The sequence below is a fragment of the Poecile atricapillus genome, chromosome Z, assembly GCF_030490865.1.
Source record: "Poecile atricapillus isolate bPoeAtr1 chromosome Z, bPoeAtr1.hap1, whole genome shotgun sequence".
Taxonomy (NCBI): domain Eukaryota; kingdom Metazoa; phylum Chordata; class Aves; order Passeriformes; family Paridae; genus Poecile; species Poecile atricapillus.
Window position 1 is genome coordinate 129,424,142 of NC_081289.1, and position 8,985 is coordinate 129,433,126.

Here is an 8,985-nt window from a genome sequence, read left to right on the forward strand (position 1 = left end):
AACTGCCAAAAAGTTCAGTATCTATAACTGTCTGTAACTGTCTGTATGGAAATGAAAGATGGATATCCCAATAGCACCTGGAATATGAAATCAAGAGATTGCAAAAAAGAAGGCAAAACCCCATTTGGGTTATACTTGCTTTGGCTGTGAGTATTTTGAAAAAGAAAATACAAGTTTTGTATTTGTCTGCCTTGTGCACTTGCATGCTGGAAGAGACTGCACCTGTATTTCTGCCCTTTCTGTATTTGGATGAAAGACATAAAGATCTTCTACTGTAATGAAGCATGCTATATAATACTTTAAATTTTGATTGTGACCATCACTGTGTTATTTGCACCAGGAATGCTTTGGTGACATAATTAGTTTCTGCAAAAAGGGATTGTGATGTCAGAAAAACAATATGATTACTGTAAAGCAGCTCTTGGCTTTTTTAAGGATTAATTAAGGACTTTTTAAGGATTAATTTTAAGGATTCTGTTTCCATATAAGTAAGTTGCTGAAATACATATTAGCAGAATATATACTAAATAGAATACTTAGAAAATGTCTAGAAAAGATGAATGTGAGCAATTTATAAGTGAATATGTTGAAGAATGTGTGATTTTACTCAATATACTGAAGAAACAGTATGCCTTCCTTAAAATAACCCCCAATCAAAGCAAAAGTGAAGTGAATTCCCTGTCAAATAAAAATTAACTACAACTTTGCAATAAAAAAATTAAAACAATCCTCCAAGCGTATAATCATAATAGAAAATAATTTAATCCTTTTTTAATTTGAGGTCACTTTTTCTTTTTTTTGAGTAAATTGTTGCTGGTTTAGTTTTGTATCAGATTTAGTTTTCACCAAAAGCAGTTTTATTGCAACACAAGGAAAACCCACAAAATAAATTAATATTTCATCTGAAACAGAAACTATTATACACAAATAGGTCGTTCCCACTCAGTTCAGTGTTCCTGTTGAGTTTTCTTTTAACTAATATAGATATCAAAGTCAATCATACTTGTCCTTTTGACTCAGATATTACCATGTCAAGATTTAATTGGAGAGATCAAACTTATCCATTTGTTGTGAAAGCAAGGCTTTTTCATACAAATGGTATGATCATTACTTTTTTCTTCCTGCTCTCCGATGAAAGAGCTAAGCATTTGGTAGATTAATTGGCTTGTGAAATTGCCTCTTACTAGTTCTAATTGTATCAATTTTTTCATTATCACTTTCCATACATTTCTTCCCATATATTTTCTGGCCTCTAAGTCTTACACTAGCAATTACCTTTCTTTGAGTAATTTTTTTTTTAATTCATTTTGGAGAGATTATCCCATTCCATGAGGAAAGCAGAAATGTGTTTAAATGAGAGACACTTCATCAAAAAGACTTGTAATCCCTGTTGTGTCTGTGTATTCTTCATGTCAGTTTGGAAAGTATCATTAAAACTCCCTTTCAGACTACTTTTCTCATGTATTTTTCATTTTATATCAATGAAATGCAGTGAAAGACAGAAAACTATAATTTTAAATATTTTTATATTATAATTTAAGTTACATTTTCTCCCCATGTGATAAAGTACAGGCTAAATACTAGTGTAGCTCTCATATTTCTTGCCATGTCACACAGTGGAGACTCTTCCTCATTTTCTGTTTTCCTCATAAAAAGGTAAAGGTTAGTAGTATTGCAAGAGTGTAATACATTGCCTGTTCACATGTACATGTCAGTGATCACAGAAATTATGACTAAAATGACAGATACAATAAATGTTCTTCAGGATCTTTTGTTAGTCTAGATTCAGGTCACAAATTTCATTTCCCAGGCTGTCGTTATAAGAGGAGCCAGTCTGGCAACATAAACATTGCTTCACTTTTTCAGAACACTGGCTTTGTAGCAGCATTGAATTAGGAGTTTTCATAACTTTTTCAATATTCCTAACAATCCCCTTTAAGACATGAAGATTAATTTTTAAACAGTACTTTTGTTGCACAAATCCTCTGCCCATGTTTCCATATGGTTTGATTTTAATGCCTGTTAATCCATACTATTATTGCTTGCCTCCTTTTACTGGAATTCACTGGAGGAAAATGCTATTAGGGTTTTCCTTTTTGAAGAGGAGGGTAGTTGTTCTGAAAAGAGAACACAAGATGAAATAAAAGAGTACATTTATGAACAAAATGGACATAATAATAAAAGTTTTCCATTGAACCTCTGTGGTCTAAAGAGGATCACTGACATTCTGAATGAGAACAAAGGCTCCCAGAAAAAAAATTAAGACATTAGTAATGTTTTCTGGAAGCTTAAATTTCATGTTATGTCTCATATGACTCATTCAGATGAATCTTAGAAATGGCAAAAAAAAAATATGTCTGTTCACAAAGATTATTTTAGTTAATATATGTAACAACTGCTTAAGTATTATCTGATAGGATCAAACAATTTCAAGGAAGTCCTTTAGCCTCATATTTGGTTATTCAATGTATCCCTAATTTATATTACCTTTTTTATATTATCATATGCAAAACCAAATGCATTTTTAACATATATTAATATAAAATACTTCATAATATTGTCTCATATATGTTTAAAACCCAGGAATATTTTTGACAATGATTTTATATAGAGTCCTTCATGCATTAAATTGAGATATTCATGGCCCTAAAGAAACCTGGAATGTGCTAATATAATTTGCTGAATTGAGGCCTCTAATTCCAATGACCAAAAAAACCCTTTAAAAAACAAGGAAATAAGTGGGGAAAAAAAAAAAAAAAAAAAAAAAAAAAAAGGTACGACTTTGAGAAGAAGATTTAAATAAAACTTGCCATATTTTACATCTTGGAAAAAACAAATACAAACTTTCACAGTCTCTTGAAATACCTCTTTATAGACAAAGTTGCAATTTGCACTTCAGAAAACATCTAGATACCTAAAGTACAGTGAAAATAGAGAAGGAATTTTCCTTTTTCTTAGTTTTCTGTCTTTAAGAACACAGACAACAGTGTTGAAACATGTTTTTACATGTTTCTGAATTTCAACTTTTGGGGATATTTCTTGAAAAAATTCCAAGTTATGAAGTCCATACATCACATTCAGAATTTCTGTAGTTTTATAATGAGCAATGTTCGATTTACCAGCAGGAAAATGATATATCCTGTAAACGCCTAGAACTTTCTATATTGGTACTAAACTTTAATTGTTACTGATTTGCTACAAAATGGTGGTGTTAGGGGGAAGAATTTCAGGAATGTTTATATAAATTATTTTGAATTTTGCATTGGTTAATTATCTTTATGACCTTCTTCATCATCACACCTTTCAGTCTTTAAGGTCTCCCTACAAAGGCAAAGCCTGTGTTTTGTTTCACATATTTGCTCTGTTTTGGTGGTTGTCTCATCAGGTTAAAAACTTTCTGTCACTACTTCGATTTCTGTGTTCAAATTTTTCCTGGAATGCTTTAATGGTTTTGCAGTGATAGCTTCTCAACTTGAAAAACTGGAATAAGGAAATAAATTTTAATGGAAAATTGTTGAATGCAGGTTTTTGTTCTTGTAAATCACATTTCTAGAAATAGTGGTAAAGTGTTTTGGTCTTTTTATTCAAGAATATATAGGATTAAAAAGAATCTTTTGGCACATCCAATCTCCTCTTATTTTAGACAACTATACCACATAACTTTTTTTTGATAAAGTTCTATCTTGAGATGATCTGGACTAATTTTGCCACATTGCTCCTTAGGGAAGTCTGTTCAAGAGCTTCATTGCTCTTTATGTTCTGTCCTGGGATTGTGTTTCACTTGAAGTTTGTTCATATCACATTATTGTCTCATATCACTTTTAGTTGTTCCTCACCTGCAGTCTCATTCTTTTGTCTGTTTTCACTAGCCAATTAATCAATTAGTCATATAATTCTTTCTGGGTTGTATCTGTCTTTATCTGTAATACTAGCATGTGTCCTAAAGTTTGCTGTCAACATCTGTATACTTGGATTTTGTTTCAAGGTAAAGTTGACAAATACATTAAACAAGATGATTAAGAAGCACTCGGGTGGGATACTTTATTTCTTCGGACCACTTGTGATAATCTCATTTTCCCCCCATTTTGTTTTTTTGTTTTACCTGCCTTATCATCTTTCCTGTAATCCCCACCTTATTCTACCATAACTAAGAATTTCCCTTACAGTGTCATGGCATAATTTTTGCTGATGTCCAAGTGGATTATCTCTGTTTCATTTCCTTTGTGTGAAAATATGTTGTTTATTTTTAAATGTGTGCAATATCTGATCAGAGGTTGTCATTACAAATAATAATCTTATCTACAGGCAAGCCTCATGGAACCTGAAACTTTTTCTCCCAGGTCTTAAAGACCAAGAATTGCAAGGTAGAGATTTCCCAGAATGACATTCACTTCTTGTCTTTGCTGTGTCAACCACCTGAAAGCTGTAAGTCAAAAATTAAATTTGCTTATTAATGGAAAAATACAATATTGGGATGTCTGAAACAGTAAGTATCAGCAAAAGTTCAAACACTTTCATGTAAAAATAAGCTCCAAACTTTCTAGGGAATGTTTTTATTGGAAGTTGATTCTAGCTTAATCCAGTTTCTTGGGTTTGTATTACTTGTTCCCTTTTAGACAAGTCACCAAGTCATGCTTCTTTTTGGCATAGGTCATCTTCCTATTTATAGCAAAAGTAGGTGGGGAGGAGTGAGTAGAAAAGAATCACAAAAGGTCCTTTTTATTTCCATGTAATCCCATGTAAATATTTGGAGGAAAATTGTATTTCTTTGTAGCATCCTAGGTACTTGATGTACCTTTCAGCAGTTCCTGGTGATAGGTTTCCAGAATGAGAATACAATTACAGTATAACCTGTCTAGGAAGGACTTGAAGAACTCTTGCAAACTTTACAGCAGCTAAAACCCTGCAGAATTACGGATTTTGAGTGCAAACTACAATAAAGAAGGTTCTCTGTTGTCTAGCAGGATAGTAAGCCTTCAGAACTTCCATCTATTTAGTATTAAACTTTATATATTTTTAAAAATATGTGTGGCTTTTTCTTTTTATTTAAAGGTTATAATTTATAGGGATGTATGTGATTTCCGTAGTAAAGCACTTCTTTACGGTATCTTTTAAAAGTATACAAGCAGTCTAGGTATCTTGATGGAAATAGAGATGATGTACTAATTAATAAATGTTAGCAAACTACCCTCCTAAAATTGGCCTCAGAAATGCAACTATTTCACAAGTCACTATTTTGTAGTTTTCTTGTGCCTTTCTAACTGGTTACCTTCATATTTCCAAAATTTGGATTTCAGCTTTGCCAAGGCTGATTGCCCACTTCCGTTGCTGCAGAAATCTTAAGTTAAAGTCATCAAGGTGCTGGTGGTTGTCTGAGACTCTCAAACCATTCTACCCAAGACAGAATGTTCTTCCAATAGACTAATTAGAGAGCTTGAAATAGAATGGATTTTCAAAAGAACACCAGGCTTTGCGCACATGAAGGAGCTACAGCTCTCACAAGTGGAGGACTAATACTGCACGGAGCTCCTGGACTGACCTGGATGCTCAAATCAAGTGCAGATTTCTCCAGCTCCACATTGAATTGAAGGCTCATAAGCTGTAACTTCTAGTTTCTATTTTGTTTGGATTCTTTTTACCTCAGTGAATCAACTAGTTCCTGCTAACTAAGCCTGCAGAATCCTAATGAAGACAATGCAATTATCATACCACTCTGAAGTATGATAAGTAGCTCTGAAGTAGCAAGGCAATAGCCTTGACTCTGCTTAGTTACTTCTGGAAAACTAGAGTGCATTTTATTTACAAGAATGTTCCAAGCAGGTAGCTTTTAATCAATTCCATGCTGGAAAGCCACCTTTCTGGAATTAAAAAAAAAAAAAAAAAAAAAAAAGGCACATAAGTGCCTGTGATTTATCTCCTTTTATTTGCTTCCTAGGATTAGTAGTCCATCTGGCTATTTTAATATGCTTTGTCATGCATTCTTCCCTTTTTTTTTTTATTTTGCTTTGTTTTGTTTTCTTTATCTATTTTGCTTTAACTTTGCAAAAATTTCTGTGATCTTTTCTAAAACAGAGCTTCATGATTTATTTTTGTTCAGAAGGCTAGATAACCTGTTCTCATGCAGACAGATCAGTGACATACAAGAAAGGAAATGTGAATTGTCTGCCCACATCCCATAGTGTAGATAGCATCTCAGACTGAGCTATGCACCTGGAATATTCTTAGTAATATCAAGAACCCATGAGGTGTGTCCAATAGCACTTCATTCCTCATTCCTCGCTTCAGTCTGCCTAGCTATGTTTGTGCAGACAGCAGCTCTTTAATTTAAGGATGAAAGAAATTATTCTAAGCAATTTTTTACTGAAAGTGTCTTTGCTCTTGAAGTAACATGTTGATTCCTCGTACCATTGAGACTGTATTATGTAGTTCATTACTTAGAATATCAAGACAGAATTGCCTAATAAGAGGAGCATAAGACAAGATGATTTGCATAGCTCAGTTGAACTTCAGAGTTTGCATTTCTGAGCAGGAGAAAATGCCAAGATTCCATAAGGCAACTACTTATTCCAAATCTGGCATTTCTCCTATTCAGAAACACAGATTGTGAAGTTCAGTGAAGTTACTGAAATCAATCAATTTTTCCCGAGTATTTTAATAACAAGCACATTTTCTGTTTATTAGTGTTTTGCTGGTATACTGTTTGCATATTAAGATTAATATTAATTTAGTATATTCACTTGAATGCTGTCTCTTTCCTGATTCTCCAAGAAAAATTTCTGTGGTACATTTAAACGAGTAAGGAACACAGTCAGGTTGATACATGCTTGCCTTTGCTGGAAAATTAAGATGAATATCATGCACAGCTCATTTGTGGCTTTGTCTTATGTCATTCCATCAGTTTCAAGTTATACAAGTAATTTCTAGAACCATATAAATAAGGTGTTTCACACAGACAGTGTGTAAACCTGACCTGAAGGTTGTGTCTGCGTGAATGAATAAAATTGACTCTTTGAAGCCAAAGCCTGTATCTATATGGCTTTTCCTCCTGACTATATTCTGTCAGGAATTCATTGTATTCTTATTGGGTATGATTCTTGGTCTGTGCAGATCCTGGAAATACAATTTTGAATTTTAGAAGAGAGGTAGTTGGCCTGACCAAAAGTATGCCAGGAACCTTGATAACAAATTCACATTACACTCGTGCACCCATGCTGTGATCCTGCTGAGCTTATCAATACAGTATTACCAGATTTTTTTTGTAACCCTGCGTGCCTTAGGATACTATCCAGGGTTCCTTTCTGGCTCTTAAGCGCCAGCCCGGCTCTCTGTACTGAACTCAGTGGCTTAGGGATATGTGCCTTCACGTAAGTGTTAGAAGGGCAAAAATCACCTCCTTCCTTAACCTAGATTTACTTAGTAGCAGCAGTGCTGCTTTGCAACCTGGGGAGAGGAAAAAATAAATGTAATGGTACATCTGTCAGACCTTCCTCATGAGCAACGGTTGTTACACACCGGCTACTTTGCTGAGCCCCTTGTTCCCCCATTGGAGGCTTTAAACAAAGATCTCATCTGTGATTTGCAGGTTTTGTGAAACCCATGGAACCTTTGAGGATTCAGTGCACAATCTGCCTGAGACAAGACAGCATAGCAAGCAATTGTATGTAGAAATAATGACATTCATTTTCAATATCCAGATAGTTTCTGCGAGCATTTTTCGATGAGTTGTTGAAAAACTGACTAAATATTTTGCTTTTCATTAGAAAACATGATTTCACAGTGACAGACATATTCAACTTTTCTTCTGGGGATCTTTTGACATATGTCAAAATATTATGTTGTTTGGGTTGTTTTGGTCGGTTTTTGTTTTTTTTTTTGTTATTAGCATCATCAGAACAAAGAGTGAGAACATAGGTTCTGGGCTTGAAACATGCTGTTGAATATTTTACAAGAGTATAATAAAATATTGTTTGATATGCTCTTATATGATTTGCTACTGCAGTGAAAAACAGCTTTTAAAACTTTATAAGCAGCTATGGCTATTCTCCCCTGCTAAAAATCAAATTCTAAGTAACAATTTGGTTTCTGTTGTACTTCAGAAAATGGTGTATTCCAGTCTGGTCTATACTTGATATGTTTTACTGACATGATTATGTTTGCTAGCAATACAATTTTTTTTTTTTTTTTTTTTTTTTGTCATGATAACTGTCCTTCACACTACCCTTCCAAAGATGTAGGTATGCTGACATTCTTGCTGAAGATATGAGTCTTGCTTCACTGCCAAAAAGAGGATATACCTTTAAAACATGTTTAAGCTAGAATTATGATTTTTAGATGAGAAGAATGATTTGCCCTATGTGGGACTAATTAAAAGAGGTGTTCTTAAATGCAGATAAGACTTGAGTTTCATTGGGCAGAACAGTTATGAATAAATAAAGTCCTCTCTGCTTGGCAGCAGCCTTGCTGACTCTTAACAACTTTATCATGTTTTTCAATGTTTGTTTTTGTTTTGTTTCTTAAAATCCCCAAGTTCTTGCATAACATGATTGCTTCATAGAAGCCTATACTTCTACTATTTATAGTGTGGAGAAAAAGCTTGAAAATTGTTATACAATCCTCACTTCTAACAGAGGAAATGGAAGGATCTGAGATGTGTGGTTTTTTAAAATATGGTAAGCTTTAAATGAAGTTCCTTCTTTTTGAAACCTACCATTTTTAGTTTTTTATTATAATGGCTTCTATAAATTTTATTTGTCTCAGTTAATTTCAAATGTTTGGATCTCAGTTGCCAAAATGTTCAGTCAAAAATTAAAAAAACATAATTTTAAATGGAGTTGCATACATTAGGAGAGCATATTTTTCGGATTTGGAGACTTCTACTCAAAACTGTAGCTGTTTTCTCTTTGGAAATTGATTTCAATAAGTATACTTCTTAAGATGTACTTTGTGAACTAAAGCTTGGGAGTTGGACTCCGTGCCAATACTGGT